At 45.3% G+C, this 20,270-nt stretch overlaps 1 protein-coding gene across 1 annotated transcript in view; it reads right to left on the bottom strand.

Moving 5' to 3' along the window:
• TMX3 (thioredoxin related transmembrane protein 3) overlaps window positions 1–20,270 on the bottom strand; it is a 206,074-nt gene that overhangs the window by 89,733 nt on the left and 96,071 nt on the right. The gene's annotated exons all lie outside the window — the stretch shown is intronic.

Below are 20,270 nucleotides of genomic sequence, written 5' to 3'. Positions count from 1 at the left end.
AGACTAGCTGGTGTGCACTGGCTCCTCCCCCTATGACCCTCCTCCAAGCCTCAGTTAAGATACTGTGCCCGCACGAGGGTACATAATAAGGAAGGATCTTGAATCCCGGGTAAGACTCATACCAGCCACACCAATCACACCGTACAACTCGTGATCTGAACCCAGTTAACAGTATGATAACCGTAGGAGCCTCTGAAAAGATGGCTTCCAACAATAAACAACCCGATTTGTTTGTAACAATAACAATATACAAGTATTGCAGACAATCCGCACTTGGGATGGGCGCCCAGCATCCACTACGGACTATGAGAAATAGAATTATCGGTAAGTAAATTCTTATTTTCTCTGACGTCCTAGTGGATGCTGGGAACTCCGTAAGGACCATGGGGATTATACCAAAGCTCCCAAACGGGCGGGAGAGTGCGGATGACTCTGCAGCACCGAATGAGAGAACTCCAGGTCCTCCTCAGCCAGGGTATCAAATTTGTAGAATTTAGCAAACGTGTTTGCCCCTGACCAAGTAGCTGCTCGGCAAAGTTGTAAAGCCGAGACCCCTCGGGCAGCCGCCCAAGATGAGCCCACCTTCCTTGTGGAATGGGCTTTTACAGATTTTGGCTGTGGCAGGCCTGCCACAGAATGTGCAAGTTGAATTGTACTACAAATCCAACGAGCAATCGTCTGCTTAGAAGCAGGAGCACCCAGCTTGTTGGGTGCATACAGGATAAACAGCGAGTCAGATTTTCTGACTCCAGCCGTCCTGGAAACATATTTTCAGGGCCCTGACTACGTCCAGCAACTTGGAATCCTCCAAGTCCCTAGTAGCCACAGGTACCACAATAGGTTGATTCATGTGAAACGCTGAAACCACCTTAGGGAGAAATTGAGGACGAGTCCTCAATTCCGCCCTATCCGAATGAAATATCAGGTAAGGGCTTTTATAGGATAAAGCCGCCAATTCTGATACGCGCCTGGCTGAAGCCAGGGCCAACAGCATTACCACTTTCCATGTGAGATATTTCAAATCCACTGAGGCAAGTGGTTCAAACCAATGTGATTTTAGGAACCCTAAAACTACATTGAGATCCCAAGGTGCCACTGGAGGCACAAAAGGAGGCTGTATATGCAGTACCCCTTTGACAAACGTCTGAACTTCAGGCACTGAAGCCAGTTCTTTCTGGAAGAAGATCGACAGGGCCAAAATTTGAACCTTAATGGATCCTAATTTTAGGCCCATAGACAATCCTGCTTGCAGGAAATGTAGGAAACGACCCAGTTGAAATTCCTCCGTAGGGGCCTTCTTGGCCTCACACCACGCAACATATTTTCGCCAAATGCGATGATAATGTTTTGCAGTTACATCCTTCCTGGCCTTGATCAGGGTAGGGATGACTTCATCTGGAATGCCTTTTTCCTTCAGGATCCGGCGTTCAACCGCCATGCCGTCAAACGCAGCCGCGGTAAGTCTTGGAACAGACAAGGTCCCTGCTGGAGCAGGTCCTTCCTTAGAGGTAGAGGCCACGGGTCCTCCGTGAGCATCTCTTGCAGCTCCGGGTACCAAGTTCTTCTTGGCCAATCTGGAGCCACGAGTATCGTTCTTACTCCTCTCCTTCTTATGATTCTCAGTACTTTTGGTATGAGAGGAAGAGGAGGGAACACATATACCGACTGGAACACCCATGGAGTTACCAGAGCGTCCACCGCTATTGCCTGAGGGTCCCTTGACCTGGCGCAATATCTGTCCAGTTTCTTGTTGAGACGGGACGCCATCATGTCCACCTTTGGTTTTTCCCAACGGTTTACAATCACTTGGAAGACTTCTGGATGAAGTCCCCACTCCCCCGGGTGGAGGTCGTGTCTGCTGAGGAAGTCTGCTTCCCAGTTGTCCACTCCCGGAATGAACACTGCTGACAGTGCTATCACATGATTTTCCGCCCAGCGGAGAATCCTTGCAGCTTCTGCCATTGCCCTCCTGCTTCTTGTGCCGCCCTGTCTGTTTACGTGGGCGACAGCCGTGATGTTGTCCGACTGGATCAATACCGGTTGACCCTGAAGCAGAGGCCTTGCTTGACTTAGGGCATTGTAAATGGCCCTTAGCTCTAGGATATTTATGTGAAGAGACGTTTCCATGCTTGACCACAAGCCCTGGAAATTTCTTCCCTGTGTGACTGCTCCCCAGCCTCTCAGGCTGGCATCCGTGGTTACCAGCATCCAATCATGAATGCCGAATCTGCGGCCCTCTAGAAGATGAGCCTTCTGTAACCACCACAGGAGAGATACCCTTGTCCTTGGAGATAGGGTTATCCGCTGATGCATCTGAAGATGCGATCCGGACCATTTGTCCAGCAGATCCCACTGAAAAGTTCTTGCATGGAATCTTCCGAATGGAATCGCTTCGTAAGAAGCCACCATTTTTCCCAGGACTCTCGTGCACTGATGCACTGACACTTGTCCTGGTTTTAGGAGGTTCCTGACTAGCTCGGATAACTCCCTGGCCTTCTCCTCCGGGAGAAACACCTTTTTCTGGACTGTGTCCAGAATCATCCCTAGGAACAGTAGACGTGTTGTTGGAATCAGCTGTGATTTTGGGATATTTAGACTCCACCCGTGCTGACGTAGCACTACCTGAGATAGTGCTACTCCGACCTCTAACTGTTCCCTGGACCTTGCCCTTATCAGGAGATCGTCCAAGTAAGGGATAATTAATACGCCTTTTCTTCGAAGAAGAATCATCATTTCGGCCATTACCTTGGTAAAGACCCGTGGTGCCGTGGACAATCCAAACGGCAGCGTCTGAAACTGATAATGACAGTTTTGTATCACAAACCTGAGGTACCCTTGGTGAGAAGGGTAGATTGGGACATGGAGATAAGCATCCTTGATGTCTAGAGATACCATATAGTCCCCTTCTTCCAGGTTCGCTATCACTGCTCTGAGTGACTCCATCTTGAATTTGAACCTTTTTATGTAAGTGTTCAAAGATTTTAGATTTAAAATTGGTCTCACCGAGCCTTCCGGCTTCGGTACCACAAACAGCGTGGAATAATACCCCTTTCCCTGTTGTAGGAGGGGTACCTTGATTATCACCTGCTGGGAATACAGCTTGTGAATAGCTTCCAATACTGCCTCCCTGTCGGAGGGAGACGTTGGTAGAGCAGACTTCAGGAACCGGCGCGGGGGAGACGTCTCGAATTCCAATTTGTACCCCTGTGATACTACCTGCAGGATCCAGGGGTCCACTTGCGAGTGAGCCCACTGCGCGCTGAAATTCTTGAGACGGCCCCCCACCGTGCCCGAGTCTGCTTGCAGAGCCCCAGCGTCATGCTGAGGACTTGGCAGAAGCGGGGGAAGGCTTCTGCTCCTGGGAAAAGGCTGCATGGTGCAGTCTTTTTCCCCTTCCTCTGCCCCGGGGCAGGAACGAGCGGCCTTTTTCCCTCTTGCTGAGAGGTGACCTGGGGTAAAAAGGTAGATTTTCCAGCCATTGCCGTGGCCACCAGGTCCGATAGACCGACCCCAAATAACTCCTCCCCTTTATACGGCAATACTTCCATATGTCGTTTGGAATCCGCATCACCTGACCACTGTCGCGTCCATAACGTTCTTCTGGCAGAAATGGACATCGCACTTACTCTAGATGCCAGGGTGCAAATATCCCTCTGTGCATCTCGCATATATAGTAATGCATCCTTTAAATGCTCTATAGTTAATAATATACTGTCCCTATCCAGGGAATCAATATTTTCAGTCAGGGAATCCGACCAAGCCACTCCAGCGCTGCACATCCAGGCTGAGGCGATCGCTGGTCGCAGTATAACACCGGTATGTGTGTATATACCTTTTAAGATATTTTTGATAAGCGTGTGAGCGCCTTATCTACCCTAGGGGGTGTTTCCCAACGTGCCCTAACCTCTGGCGGGAAAGGGTATAGTGCCAATAATTTATTAGAAATCAGCAGTTTTTTATCGGGGGAAACCCACGCTTTATCACACACCTCATTTAATTCATCTGACTCAGGAAAAACCACTGGTAGTTTTTTCACACCCCACATAATACCCTTTTTTGTGGTACTTGTAGTGTCAGAAATGTTCAATGCCTCCTTCATTGCCGTGATCATGTAACGTGTGGCCCTACTGGACATTACGTTTGTCTCGTCACCGTCGACACTGGATTCAGTATCCGTGTCAGGGTCTGTGTCGACCATCTGAGGTAACGGGCGTTTTAGCGCCCCTGACGGTGTCTGAGACGCCTGAACAGGCACTAATTGATTTGTCGGCTGTCTCATGTCGTCAGTTTTTTGCAAAGTGCTGACATTGTCACGTAATTCTTTAATTACTACCATCCAGTCAGGTGTCGACTCCCTAGGGGGTGACATCACTAACACAGGCAATTGCTCTGCTTCCACATCATTTTCCTCCTCATACATGTCGACACAATCGTACCGACACCCAGCACACACACAGGGAATGCTCTGATAGAGGACAGGACCCCACTAGCCCTTTGGGGAGACAGAGGGAGAGTTTGCCAGCACACACCAGAGCGCTATATATATACAGGGATAACCTTATATAAGTGTTACTCCCTGTTATAGCTGCTGTATTTATATATTAGCTGCCAATAGTGCCCCCCTCTCTGTTTTACCCTGTTTCTGTAGTGCAGGACTGCAGGGGAGAGTCAGGGAGCCGTCCTTCCAGCGGAGCTGTGAAAGAAAATGGCGCTTGTGTGCTGAGGAGAAAGGCTCCGCCCCCTTCACGGCGGCCTTTTCTCCCGCTTTTTTCAGGAAACTGGCAGGGGATAAATGCATCCATATAGCCCAGGAGCTATATGTGATGCATTTTTTTTAGCCATATAAGGTTTTTATATCGTTTTTATTGCGTCTCAGGGCGCTCCCCCCCAGCGCCCTGCACCCTCAGTGACCGGAGTGTGAAGTGTGCTGAGAGCAATGGCGCACAGCTGCAGTGCTGTGCGCTACCTTATTTGAAGACAGGAACGTCTTCTGCCGCCGCTTTCTCCGGACCTCTTCGCTCTTCTGGCTCTGTAAGGGGGCCGGCGGCGCGGCTCCGGGACCCATCCAGGCTGAACCTGTGATCGTCCCTCTGGAGCTAATGTCCAGTAGCCAAGAAGCCCAATCCACTCTGCAGTCAGGTGAGTTCGCTTCTTCTCCCCTTAGTCCCACGATGCAGTGAGCCTGTTACCAGCAGGACTCACTGAAAATAAAAAACCTATTTAAACTTTTACTTCTAAGCAGCTCAGGAGAGCCACCTAGCTTGCACCCTTCTCGTTCGGGCACAAAAATCTAACTGGGGCTTGGAGGAGGGTCATAGGGGGAGGAGCCAGTGCACACCAGCTAGTCTAAAGCTTTTACTTTTTGTGCCCAGTCTCCTGCGGAGCCGCTGTTCCCCATGGTCCTTACGGAGTTCCCAGCATCCACTAGGACGTCAGAGAAATCCCGGAAAAAAATGGCGTGGGGTCCTCCCTCCAAAGCATAACCAGCCTCGGGCTCTTCGAGCCCGAGGCTGGTTATGCTTTGGAGGGGGGACCCCACGCCATTTTTTTCCAGGATTTTTCCCGTTTTTACCCGGTTTTAAAAAAACGGAACAAAATCCGTCAAATCGGCCGTTTTTCGTCAGCGGGACTGTCGAATCCGTTTTTTATTGCATATGGTCAATTTCGGCACCCACTTGCCGAAATTAGACTGTCGAATTGTGTCGAATTGAAAAACGGACGAAAAATTGCCGCGATTCGCCGCTAATTGCATATACCCCTATATCCCTACATTTTTCGACAAATTGATGAATTCGACTTGTCGAAAAGCATGTGGATAGCTGCCGATCCACGTGCTTGTGTCGAAAACGGGTCCAAAACCGACATCAAAAGATGTCGGACTGAGATGCGGACCCAGAGGAGGAGAGGGGGTAGAGCCCTGCTGGAGCTGGGTGGAAGCTGCCGTGAGGTCGGGCGGCTGAGTGACATCCTGCTGTATTGCTACTGTAGCGCTGATCTTCCCTGTATGCCCGCCGGCTGTCCCCCCGCGGCTCGCCCCCCTTCTCCTCCTCTGCGTCCCATATCAATTCGACTTGAAAAAGTCAAAGTGCACCAAAGCGTTAGCCAACTTACTTTTTACTAACTAAAGTCCTGGCTAGAGCTTTTTTATGGGACTTTTTTCAATAATGAATAATGCCCCTCATTTAGATTCAGTAGCGGATTCTGCTAAATAGCAAAATCTGTTACTGAAAAAAATCTCATGCTGGGAGCCCATGCAAGGCCGCCCAGTATGAGAAGTGCCGCACCGCAACTGTCAGAATTATCGGTAGCCCACCCCGCCATGTTTTCCCTGCATAGTTGGGCCACTCTAACGCCACCCCTCTTCCCCCCCCGACGCCCGCCCCTGTCAATCAACTTGCGATCGCTATCTGAAAGTCTATGCGTAGCTGCCTGCTAGATCGGATGGGCGGAGAAACGCTTTAAGGATAAGGATGGATGGCACCCTCCCTCACCTATTGTGCTCCTTTTGCCAAGTGCCACCATACAGCACAGAGACAGACAGGAGTACGTGAGCCGTGGCCTCCCTCCCGCTGCATATTGCAAAGCACTTCCTACACTCACCTACAGCCGAGCAGATCAACGGAGCATAGGAGACTGTATATCCAGGACGGCTATAGATATAGCTGGTGAGAATAACTAACGTGAGCGGGAGGTAGCAGCATACTGCTGGCTGACCATTTGCTAACTCAACACTGCGTTCTAACTGCCTGTGAAAGTTAAAGCTATCTGTTACTGTTTATATCCATGAAATTCTATGGAACTGGAGCTTATTAATCAAATATTGATGAGGAGGAGAGTATGGCACATGTATTAACATTTTGATACATCATTGCTACTTTTATAGTCATTTTACCTAATTGTGTGTCCTGAATGGACAAATTCTACTAAGTTTTAATAAATGTATAAGTGCTGTCTACTAGACTAACTTGCATTACTCATTCCCTAATTGGATACCCCCCTATGCGTCCATGTCCTTTTACCTCCAGTAACCATAATCATTAGGAAAAAGTAGCTTTCAAGTAACATGTATCATTACATTACCTGACCTTCTCCATTATAAAATTACCAAAAAGCCTATTTGGGGCCTAGTAGGAACACTTTAGGGACAGAATCAATTAGCTGTAGATTGTTCTGCGTGGTCTCTTACCCCGGGTAAAGTGCTCAGAGCTCTTTAATTACGAACCTATGGTCAACCTGTAATCTGTCCCAAGGCTGCAGTTAATACCTGGTTCTACTCTTATCTTCCGAGATAGAAATATTTTCATTATTAAAAATGAGTGTTCAGTGCCTGTAATCCTGCTATCAGATCACAGCTGCAGCAATACTAGCATAACTGGGTGTGTCTTGGACACACTGGGCAAATCAGGTGATATATGACTTGTCGACAGTTATGTCGACCATCGCCGGGTCGACAACTGTCAACATTTCATATATTGACACTGTGAACCTGTTTGAACAATGTAAATGTTCTGATGTCAACATTATAGTGTCAGTCTTATGAACATTGACAAGGTTACTGTCAACCATTTGACCGGCTGCCACACGAATCAGATACAGCCAATTACCATTATTATCATAATCAGCTCATAATTTGCACAAAGATTCAAGTCATTCCCTTCCACAATCAAGCGTTTTACTCTATTTTGGGATGCCTTTCCCCATAACACGCCCTACTGTTCTCTATACACATCTATACTACCACTCCAACCCGTCTCTGCCCCTTGACGTACAGTAGGAAGCCAAAAATGTGCAAAATGCAGGCGTGTTACCAGGGCAACAAACACATCACAAAGGACGAGCATGAACAATACATAGTGCGCCCAACATAGCTGCCTCACCTGCTACCTTTTATGGGTGGAATATATAACCAATGGAAGTTATTACCCAAAATGTCTTCACCAACTCTGCTTTACGCTTATTGTGCGCTCTGGGCTATCTTTTTTACTTCTGTATTAATCTTTGGTATTATATGCTTTGTTTTGGTGCCTGTAATCTTTTGTACTCTGTGCATTGTTATTGATGCCTAGAAAGCGCCTTGATTCCTGTTGGAGAAAGACGCTATTTAAATAAAATAATAATTATTATTATTAGATATAAGAGAAAGTTGTGGGCAGAATAAAAAGCTGCAACTTGTGTGTACATCCAACCCTGAAAGAGGTCCTACGTTGCTTGCCTTAAGATCCCCTTGATGTTTAACCTTGCACAAATATCTTGGTCCCTTATAAATAAGGTATAATAAAAAATAAAATAAAAACAATAATAATAATAAATTATAATGCACAAAGCTATTATGAATAAGTCATGTAAATATTGTATATTATGTTGCCGCTAGAACAATGATGCAGTTTACTTAAACATAATGGTGATGGTCTTTCCTACCTTTCCAAGTTTATACTCTGCAGGCTTAATGAATACATACAGAAAAACAAAAGCAGATGGTGACATTTGCAGAAAGCTTATAGCTTTGGAAAAGATGAGAGATTCGGATAGGGACAAGTTCAGTGAAATTGCTGAATATCCACAGATTAGTGTATCGGTAGCTGTGAGATTCCATTAAACGTTTGCTGACTTTGAGAGACAGAGAAACGGATGTTGGTGACAAAATGCGTCTGTCAGAAAGATTTCACATGCCTGTATCCCAGGATTTGTTTCTATGAAAGTCAAATGTGGCTATAACATTCAGAAATTCAGAGTTATGACAAATTATAACCACTTTCAGATCACTAATTTTTTTTTTTTAAATAGCTTTACCCTACTGATTAAAAAACATGTTTTCAACTAGAACAATACCAATTGCAGAACTGTGTATAATTTTTACATAGAAAATATTTATTTGGGAGAGAATGGAAATATATACATTTTTATTTACATTAGCTAAGGAAAACAGGTAGCAAACAATCTACTACATCTACAGAAGAAACCCTGGAGCCAGGGCCGCTGCGGTGCAGTAAGCGGCGGTATGCACTGCAGGAAGGCACCGGGCTGGAGAGGCTCCTTCCCTTCCCGGATTTCCTATTTTAGACAAAGCGTAACAGGCGGGTAATTCTAGGGAACCTGTCACCCACCTGCTGTCGCCACAGAAGGACCATCAGATGTGGGGTGAAAGAGGGGAAGGGGCTGAGAAGAAGGAAAGGTAAGCCGGGTCTGTGGATTTCAGAGTGGAGGGCGCACACAAAACCCGGCGAATTGCAGCACACACCAGGCCCCGGGGGTCTCTCTCTCCCCCTGTATCAATAAGTAGTGTGTGTCAGTAAGTGTGTTTTTGTCAGTAACTGGTGTCCGTGTTAGTAACAGGTGTGTGTATGTCAGTAAGTATGCATGCATGTGCCAATAAGTTGCATCAGTAAGGGGTATCTGTCAGTAATTGATGTATGTGTCACTAAGTGTGTGTCAATGTCAGTAAGTGGTATCTGTCAGTAAGGGGTGTCTATCAGTAAGTATGTATGTACCAATAAATGGTGTCTGTGTTAGTAAGGGGTATCAGTGAATAAGTGGTTTCTGTGTCAATAGGTGAGTGTGTCAGTAAATTGTCAGCGTTTTGTGTCAGTAAGGGATGTCCAAGTAGGTAAGTGTGTCTGTGTCAGTAAGCGGTATCTGTCCACAAACAGTATATTTGTCAGTAACCAGTGTCTGTGTAGCTAAGTGTGTCTGTATCAATAAGTATGTTTGTCAGTTTGTGTTTGTATCAGTAAAAGTGCCTGTATCAGTGTTTGTGTCAGTAAAGTGGAATCTGCATCAATAAGGAGTGTTCATGTCAGCAAGCGGTGTTGGTCTGTGGTTGTGTCTCCCAGGAGCCCGCAATTCCCTGTCTGCTCTGTTATGCAGCCGACTCTGCTCTCCTGTCCCCATCTGCACTGCATTACCCATATCTTTTCTAATCTTTAAACAATTGCTCTGATTTGCTGCCATTTCCACCTTCTTTGCATGTTGATAGTCACCTCAATGTACAAATGAGACAAGCGTTACAACCTCATTTATTTTTATTTTTTTTGTTTCAATTCATTGAAAGAATGAATGATCGTTTTGCACATTAATATTTTCCAATATACACACATTGTCACTTTCTATCTACCTATGAAGAAAAAATAGGATTTTGATAACTACCAGTAAATCCTTTTCTCTAAGTCCGTAGAGGATGCTGGGGACTCTGTAAGGACCATGGGGTATAGACGGGATCTGCAGGAGACATGGGTACACTATAAGACTTTGAATGGGTGTGAACTGGCTCCTCCCTCTATGCCCCTCCTCCAGACCTCAGTTAGAAAACTGTGCTCAGGGAGACGGACATTTCGAGGAAAGAATTTATTGTTTAAACACGGTGAGTGTCATACCAGCTCACACCACAAACATACCGCAAAACGTGGCATTCAATAGAATACCAGCCAACGGCATAAAAAAATATACAGCTACATGCTGAGAGAATATGTAACACAACCTGTGTGTCAACACAACGAATAATAAGACACGGCATGCCATGGCATGAACATCAGCAACAACCTGACAGAAAAGAAACACCACAAGAGCGTAACCATAACCAATAACTGCAGACACAGTACGCACTGGGATGGGCGCCCAGCATCCTCTACGGACTAAGAGAAAAGGATTTACCGGTAGGTATCAAAATCCTATTTTCTCATACGTCCTAGAGGATGCTGGGGACTCCGTAAGGACCATGGGTTTATACCAAAGCTCCAGACCGGGCGGGAGAGTGCGGACGACTCTGTAGCACCGATTGAGCAAACAAAAGGTTCCCATCAGCCAGGGTATCAAACTCGTAGAGCATAGCAAAAGTGTTTGAACCCGACCAAGTAGCCGCTCGGCAAAGTTGAACCATCGAGACTCCTCGGGCAACCGCCCAAGAAGATCCCTTCTTCCTAGTAGAGTGGGTCTCCACCGACTTCGGTAACGACAATCCAGCCGTAGAACGAGCACTCCGAATCCAGCGTGTAACAGACTGCATAGACGCAGGCGCCCCAATCATGCTGGGAGCATACCAGACAAACAAAGCCTCTGTTTCCCCAATCTGAGCCAATTTGGTGACCTAAATATTCAAAGCCCTGCCTACAGCGAGAGGCTTTGAATCAGCTAATGCCAAAGTAACCACCGGCATCAAAATAGGCTGATTTCTGCGAAACAAAGAAACCACATTTGGCAAAACTATTAACCGAGTTCTCAATTCCTTTCTATCCACATGGAAGATCAAACAGGGCTCTTGTGAGACAAAGCCGCTACTTCGGACACCCGCCTTGTGGACGTCAAAGCCAATAGCATGACCACTTTCCAAAAGAGAAATTTGAACACAACCTTACACAAAGGTTCCAAACAGTGTGACACAAGAAAACGCAACACCACGTCAAGGTCCCACAGTGCCAAGGGGGGCACAAATGGAGGTTGGATGCGCAGTACTCCTTTCACGAAGGCCTGAACTTCCGGAAAGGTTGCCAATTCTTTCTTGAAAGAAAATGTATAAGGCCAAAACCGCACTTAAATGGAGCCTAAGTTTAGGCCTGAACCCACACCTGCTTGCAAAGAATGGAGAAGAACGACCCAGCTGAAAGTCTTCCGTTGTAGGCTTCTTGGATTCACACCAAGACACATATTGTCTCCAAACACGGTGGTACGGCTTTGCCGTTACTTCTTTCTAGCCTGAAGAAGTGTGGAAATGACTTCACTGGGAATAGCCTGACTAGGATATGGCGTTCAACCGCCACGCCGTCAAACGCAGCCACGGTAAGTTTTGATACACGCCCGGATCTTGCTGTAACAGTTCCTCACGTAGAGGAAGAGGCCATGGATCTTCTATAAGTAAACCTTGAAGAACCGGATACCAAGCCCTCCTTGGTTAGACCGGAACAATGAGGATCGCCTGAACCTTTGTTCTTCCTACGTTTATCACCTTCCGAAGAGTGAAAACGGAGGGGACACATAGACCGACTGAAAACACTCAAGAGGTCCCGAGGATGTCCACTGCTATAGCTTGAGTGTCCCTTGACCCGGAACAATATCCCTGAGATATCTCGTTGAGGCGAGACGCCATCATGTCGACTTGAGGCACTCCTCAAACACTTGTCACTTCAGTGAAAACTTCTCGATGACGACTGTATTTCTCCCGGATGGAGATCGCGTCTGCAGAGGAATCTATTTCTCCGTCGTTCACATCCGGAACGAAGGCTGCTAATATAGCGTTTACCAGTCTTTTCACCCAGCGGAAAACCTTTTCCGGCTTCTGCCATTGCAGCTTTGCTCCTTGTTCCGCCCTAGCGGCTTACTTACACCACTGCTGTCAAATCGTCCGACAGAATTAACACGGGCAGATCATGAAGCATATGTTCATTGAAAATAGCTCTTAATTCAAGAAAGCTTATTGCAGACAAGCTTCCCAGCTTGACCTTTACCTCTGGAAATACTTCCCTTGCAAGGACTGCTCCCCAGTCTCTGAAATCTGCATGCATGGACACCAGGATCTCATCCTGGATTCCGAACTTTCGTCCCTCTAGGAGGTGAGAACAGAGCAGACACCACAGGAGCAATATCCTGGCCATTAGGATTATATTCCGGCGCATGTGCAGGGGAGACCCGGGCCACATTTCCAACTGGCCCCGTAAAAACCACTCTGGCATTTGACCAGCTCACCGAAAAAGGCCTCTTAGGCCGCACCCATCTTCTTCATCAACTGAACATATTGATGGATTGTCACTGCAAATCTGATCCGACTCCGGATCCTCAGACCTCTTTCCACAGGAACACACAGAACTTCAGCCGTTCCGTATCTACTCTGATACCCACCTCCGACGTCTGCGTTGTTGGGAATAAGGCTTCCCCTGTGTTGAAGAACAGTCAGAGAGAAAACAACGATTTGCACCACTTGTGTCTTGACCTCGCCTTAATCAGGAGAGTGCCCCAGTACAGAATAACGATGGCTCTTACTATTGCAAGAATACCATCGTACTGCCATCACTCCGGTGAAATGGCAAAGACATTCCTGGATATCCACCCAGGTAAGCTGAATGCGGAGAAAAACGCATTTAAACCCCTTTCTATCTTTACGTGCTGGAGCTCCCTGGTCTGAGAGATTCCATCCTGTAGTTCAACTTCGTAAGGAGAAATCTTTGTTTTACTTTTTTTTCTTTAAACAGGGACAGCAGGACAATGCCCTGCACCTGACGCAAATCTGGTATGGCGTTGCGTACTATCTCCCCTTCCAGAGGGGAAACGGCAAGATCTATTTGAAAAATCAGTGAGGGGAAACGTCTGTAAACGCCAGAATGTCCCCTTTGGTTTCTATAATTAACTCACAGGTCCTAGTCCATTCCCGGACTGACTGAAAAGTAGTAGACGAGTTCCCACCGGAGTGGGCTCCAGCCAGACAGACCCAGCGACATGCAATGGATGTGGTAAAACAGAAAACGACATCCGCTTCTGCGAACCTAACAAGGCTGCAGAACTCTTACCTTTTCGCCTTCCACTATCTGCACCGAAAGGGAAAAAAGAACGGTATCGAAACGGTGAAAATGACTGCATCCCACAACAGAATGCATCACCTACCGTTGTGAAGGAGTCTAACTCACGAAGTTAGATTTACCAGTGGTATCCTCCGAGATTGACTGAACTGAGGCATCCCCAAACAGCTGTATACCGTCCCAGGAAGAAACTCCAGTATCTCTCGGAGTCAGCCTCAGCATTCCCCCGGCCACACCTCCTGCCGTCGCACGGCAGCCTGACGCAATGTTATAGAGAAGAATCAACATAAGAAACCTTCCCTCTCTCTTTAGGGTAATTCTAACGTATGCCTTTCCGAATATAAACACTCCCCCATGTGCATGTAATGCAAATAACTCCAAAGCATAGAAATAAAATATCACTTAGCTTCCTGTGTACGATCCTTTGTGACAGGGCCCCGTGTCGACCAGGAGTTGACTTCCACAGTATTCTATCCGCGGCGGGAAAAGAATAAACATTCAGACTCCTTCTGAGGATCTGAGACCAACTCGTCACGGCCGACCTAGAGCTTTATCAACAGAGCGACCAGCACATGAGAAGGAATACCTTTACGTCAGCATTCATTATAAATCATATATATAACATACACATAAGCGGATTGTCCGCAACCGTCGGGTCCCTAGTGACTTTAATGTGTTCTGAATGTGTATGACCATGTACTGAATGCCCCAATTGTGGATCTAACAGGAAACCTTATGGTCGACAGAACACCTAGTATTCGTCGACGGCAGGGAGTAGTAACCAGGCAAAATAACATATTTGCGACCCCAAGGGAAGTATACATAAATAATTTTAATAACACTCCCCCACATATACTACCATGTCTGTGCTCGAGCTACAGGCCCATGGAACCGTACCACACATATACATATAAATACAAAATCCAAAAGATCCGGCACTCCTAGTAAAGTACAACAGCCAACGTGCCTTTGTCCCAAAATATGAATACAATGCAATCAGAACACCTAAATGTTCAAAATGGACACGGCACTGCAGGACTCGAGCAACATGTATTTTAATGTCCAAATAACAAAGACCTGTTAACATCCATAGCAGGAGTCAGATATCCACTAATACAGGTCATGGTGTACGTAAAAATGAAACACAAGCATAGTTACGATGCAGCATTTTGGGCCACAGCGGGTCCCTTCATCAGGTAATGCACGTGTTCACAGGTAAGCAGCATATGACTAAACATCATCACAAACTTACCTATATAGCATCCCCCCATCAGCGTGCACAGCCACGGACCAGCGTGGAGCTTCCGGTTAGGACCCGGCGCCTCATATCTAAAGGACACTACTTCATTTCTGTTGGACATACAGGAATTTTTGGATGCACCGTTCAATTTGCTGATGTGTACTTTGGATGTACACAGCTTGTACACGTCAATCCCCCATGATCAGGGATTAGCAGCAGTGGACTCATTTTTACGTGGAAATGACTCCTATAGCGGCCCGGCAGTGCCATTTGTCATACAGTTATTATCACTGGTCTTACATCGTAATTATTTTCTATTCTATGGTCAGTATTATATTCAATTAGCAGGCTGTGCTATGGGATCAAATGTCTCCCCGACATACGCAAATATTTTTATGTTCATGCAGGAGAAAGATCTGTTCTTCAATGATCCAACTTTTATGCAGCATGTGAAATTATTTCTTCGGTATATTGATGATCTGGTCATTTTTTGGTCTGGTACACAGGAGCAGTTCTGTATGCACATTGGTAACATCAATATGCAGTCAGGTCCCATTAAATTCACGTACAAAACCAGTTTCACTGAAATTGAATATTTGGACGTGCAACTTACTAACAACAATGGACGTTTGGTGTCTTCTGTCTATGCAAAACCAACGGACAGAAACACCTTTTCTCTGACGTCCTAAGTGGATGCTGGGACTCCATAAGGACCATGGGGATTAGCGGCTCCGCAGGAGACTGGGCACAACTAAAGAAAGCTTTAGGACTACCTGGTGTGCACTGGCTCCTCCCACTAAGACCCTCCTCCAGACCTCAGTTAGATTCTTGTGCCCGGCTGAGCTGGATGCACACTAGGGGCTCTCCTGAGCTCCTAGAAAGAAAGTATATTTTAGGTTTTTTTATTTTACAGTGAGATCTGCAGTAGTAGATAAAGACAACCTTTCTGTCAAACTTGACAGGTGACACACCCCCTTGCTCCTAGGCTCCACCCCCTTTTAATATTAAATGATAGTGTTTTATATCGCTTAATATTAAATTTTATATAAATTTATAGTGTTCGATATTAAACCGTATTAAAAATTTTCGCGTAACACCAGTCGCAGAGTGTCACGTAACACCAGTCGCAGAATGTCACGCAACGCAGCGCGTCAAATCAGGCGGATGAAAGATGCATATTACACAGTGTTAAAACCAGGTAGTTTTAGCGGCATTGATAAATATTATGGGTCGGTTAAAAATAAATTTAAAAGATCCGACGTAAGAAAGTGGTTACAAGAACAAGACGCATACACGCTGCACAAGCCAGCAAGAAAAAACTATAAAAGGAACATGATTTGTGTATCGGGTATAAACCAACAGTGGCAATGCGATTTGGTCTCGCTGATAGATTTGTCAAAATACAACGATGGCGTTAAATACATATTAACAATCATCGATATATTCAGTAAGAGGGTGTGGGGTGAAAGTCTGACCGCTAAGAATGCAGCAACGGTCGCTAATGCTTTTGAAAAAATATTCCAGCGCGGCGATGTGCCGATGAAGCTACAAACCGATAATGGTAAAGAGTTTCTAAACAGAAACCTAAAAAAGGTGTTAGAAAAATACGGTATAAATCATTTCACGACCAATAACGATGTGAAAGCGGCTGTTATAGAGCGCTTCAATAGGACTTTAAAAACACGCATGTGGCGCTATTTCACGGCAAAGAATACCTACAGATATATAGACGTTTTACAAGACTTCATACGCAGCTATAATAACACATACCATAGAACGATTAAGTGCGCTCCAAACGATGTGAATGACTCTAACGCATTGAGTGTCTTCAAAACAACCTACGGTGATTACTTTAGAAGTAAGAAAGCCCCAGTTTGTTTAGGAATCGGTGACCACGTCCGTATTTCTAAATATAAGGACATATTTCAGAAAGGTTACGAACAGAGCTTTTCTGAGGAGATTTTTGTTGTACATAGTGTGAACACTAAAGGGATTAAACCGCTTTATAAGTTGGCAGATCTGTATGGTGAAGTTATAACAGGTAGTTTTTACCCCGAAGAGCTTCAAAGCATACCAAAAAACTATAACAGAGTTTACAAAGTGGAAAAGATTTTAAAAAATAAGACGGTCAGAGGCCGTAAATACGCGTTAGTCAAGTGGCGCGGGTACCCCGCAAAATTTAACAGTTGGGTCGCAGCATCGGTGATAAAAGACATATAAAGATCATCAGTATCTAACAAGACGAGCGATGGATGACAAGTCGTTCTACATAACCTTACCCAGCAACGCATCGGCTGTTACCTTCCCGCAAAATAAGATTTCTAACTATACGACAAAGTTGGCTAAACCGATAGACTTAAATGGCGAATGGGAAGTGGCACTTACTGAGATACAATACCCGCATACGTGGAATACATTGGATTTACAAGATTGTAGACTGCAATTATCATGGGATGGAACGGCGGAACAGCCGGTGGCGAGAGTCGCGAGTTTGTGCATTAAACCCGGTTTTTATGAAACAATCGAAGCGTTACTGAACGTAATCAACGCTGAAATTGTACAACTGAAACTGGACGTTGGATTAAGACTAACGTATGATCCATTTGCGCGCGTTGTAACATGTGACAGTAAACTGTTGTATCAAATCCACGCCGGTTCTAAGCTGACATGGATACTGGGTTTACAACCTAAAACTAATATTTCTAAACCATGCGCCGACATCAAAGGCGGCCAATATACGATGTACGTGTACACAGACATTATCGAACACCAACGGGTCGGGGATAGTTATGTACCGCTACTTCGCACTGTTGAAATGAAGGGTTATAACAATGAGGTTGTCACAATACGATACGAGAAACCCGATTACGTACCATTGTGCAAAACACATTTTGACACGATAGCCATAGAGATAAAGAACGACCAAAACGAGAACATGGCATTTAAGTTTGGGAAAGCGATCGTGAAGCTACACTTCAGACGCCGCAAAACTGAATTTTATTTACTAAGCAGAATGGTCGCTGTTAAAAATTATGGCGATCCGGGACTCTATGCGCAATATTATAAATCTCAAGCCGGTAATGGATTACCAGGTTTTCACGGCAGCGCATACATGTACGGCTGCGGTTTAGGCGGTATTTTTCGAAGTCTTTTCAGAAAAGCTGTTCCTCTTTTCCGGAGAGGTTTAGAGCTGGCTAAACCGCATATGAAGACAGCGGTTCGTAATATAGCGAAAGATGTTATCGGGCAAGCCACAACGGCCGTTGTGAATAAGATACACGAGGCGAACCAAGCAAAGCAAGACGGTTCAGGACTAATATATACAAGAAAAGGCGTGTCTAAAAGAAAACGGAAGCGTATGATAACGCTTCCGCCTTGGGACATACCCTTTTTAAATAAAAAACAGAGACGACGCAACTCAAAGAAGAAGAGAAAGCCGAAGAGTGCCGTTGGTGATATTTTTTAAACATGTCTTTCATACACCACGAATCCGTTGAATGTGCAAAAACAGAGCTGGATCTTTTTGACGTGCCCCCGACACAAACTAGCATAGAGAAAAGTCTATACGTCGAAGTTCAACCTTTAGCGGCGTTATCCGACACAGCTCCGCTTGAATTTTATATAGCAGCCAGCGGTGAACACTACTACGATCTGAACAACACGCTGTTGTACGTGACATGTAAGATCGTACGAACCGATAACACGCCGATACCGCAAGGTGCACGGGTCGCGCTTATTAATTACCCAATAGCGACTTTATTCAACCAAGTGGATGTAACTTTGGGCGACAGGCTCATATCACAATCCAACAATCTTTACGCATACCGCGCGTACATTGAGACTATATTAAATTACAGCTCGGACGCATTGTCAACAAAACACACAACAGGACTATTTTACAAAGATGTGGATGGTGAATTTAACAACACGGCGCTGGACGGCCCGAATACGGGATTCAAAAAACGAGCAGGCGCAACAGCGCAGAGTCGCACTGTTGAACTGCTAGGCCCGCTTCACTGCGACCTTTTCCACCAACATAAACTAATTTTAAACGCCATTGATCTGAAGATTAAACTAACCAGAAACAAAGACGCATTCTGCTTAATGTCGCCTGAGGCGGATGCCTTTAAAATACAGATCACAGCTGCATCCCTGTTCGTGAAAAGAGTTCAGGTCTCACCGGCCGTGCGGATTGGGCACGCGCAGGCTCTGTTAAACGGTAACGCGAAATACGCGATTGACCGCGTTGGGATGAAAATCTACAGCGTGCCAACAGGCAGTAGAGTATTTAATCTAGAAAATTTATTTTTAGGACAAGTGCCGAAAACAGTTATAGCCGGTTTCGTGGATAACGAATCATTTTCAGGAATCCATAACCGGAACCCCCTGTGCTTTGAACATAAAAATGTAAGTTTTGCGTCCCTTTATCTGGATGGAACGCCGCACCCCGCCAAGCCATTTCAACCCGACTTTGAAAGCGGTAATGCTGTAAGAGAGTATATGTCACTCATACAGATCACAAATAAGCAGAAATCTGACAATGGTATACTGATTGACCGCGAAGAGTACCTCAGGGGCTACACGCTATTTGCTTTTGACCTTTCACCAGAACAGGAGTGTGGAGAACACCTTTCCCTGATAAGAACAGGCAATCTACGTGCCGAATTCCGCTTTGCAGAAGCTTTGGACCGGACAGTCAATGTGATAATATACGCTCTATTTGATAACATCATCGAGATTAATCAAAGGCGCGATGTGCTGTACGATTATCTATAAATGAAATAAACTAACACTACGCTGCTGAAAAAATGAACACATTACAGATAAACTGTATTCTGTACGCCGTGCAAAGCACAAGGCATATTTTTAAAGGAACGTATCCGTGCGATATGTTACCGGTCAGTAAACTGTCGCAATATCCCTGCGCGTTTGTAATCAATACGCATAGCAGCGGGCAGCCGGGTGAGCACTGGTTGGCCGCTTATTTTAACGAACAACGTGAATGTTACTTTTTTGATTCTTACGGGTTAGCCCCTGACAGCCCCCTATTCCCAAAAGCAATAATACATTTTTTAAACTTGAATTCAAAAAGTGTTTATCACCAAAATATGCAGTTGCAAAATTTTAACAGTACCGTTTGCGGTCAATATTGCATATACTTTATATTTTACATGTGTAAAAAATACAAATATGTGGATGTACTGGCCCGTTTTAGTGATGACACAAAACGTAATGATTGTTTTGTTTCAAATTTTGTAAGACGACTCCCAAGAAGCCATTGTCTGAGTCATTATGCATATAGATATATACAGAATTGTGTAACTTGTAACCAACGCTGTGCGTGAAGCGTTTTATGTACAACGTGTCTTAACTATGACACGTTGTACATAAAACGTTTCACGCACAATGCTGTGTGTGAAGCGTGTTACGCACAATGTTGTATTGTTTGTGTAACTTGTAATCAACATTCTGTTTGATACGTTTTATGTACAACGCATCATATCTATGATGTTTTTCTAATAAACAACGTT

This window comes from Pseudophryne corroboree, chromosome 5, assembly GCF_028390025.1.
Source record: "Pseudophryne corroboree isolate aPseCor3 chromosome 5, aPseCor3.hap2, whole genome shotgun sequence".
NCBI lineage: Eukaryota > Metazoa > Chordata > Amphibia > Anura > Myobatrachidae > Pseudophryne > Pseudophryne corroboree.
Note: the sequence above shows the minus strand (reverse complement) of the source record. Positions and strands in the feature narration are given on the sequence as shown.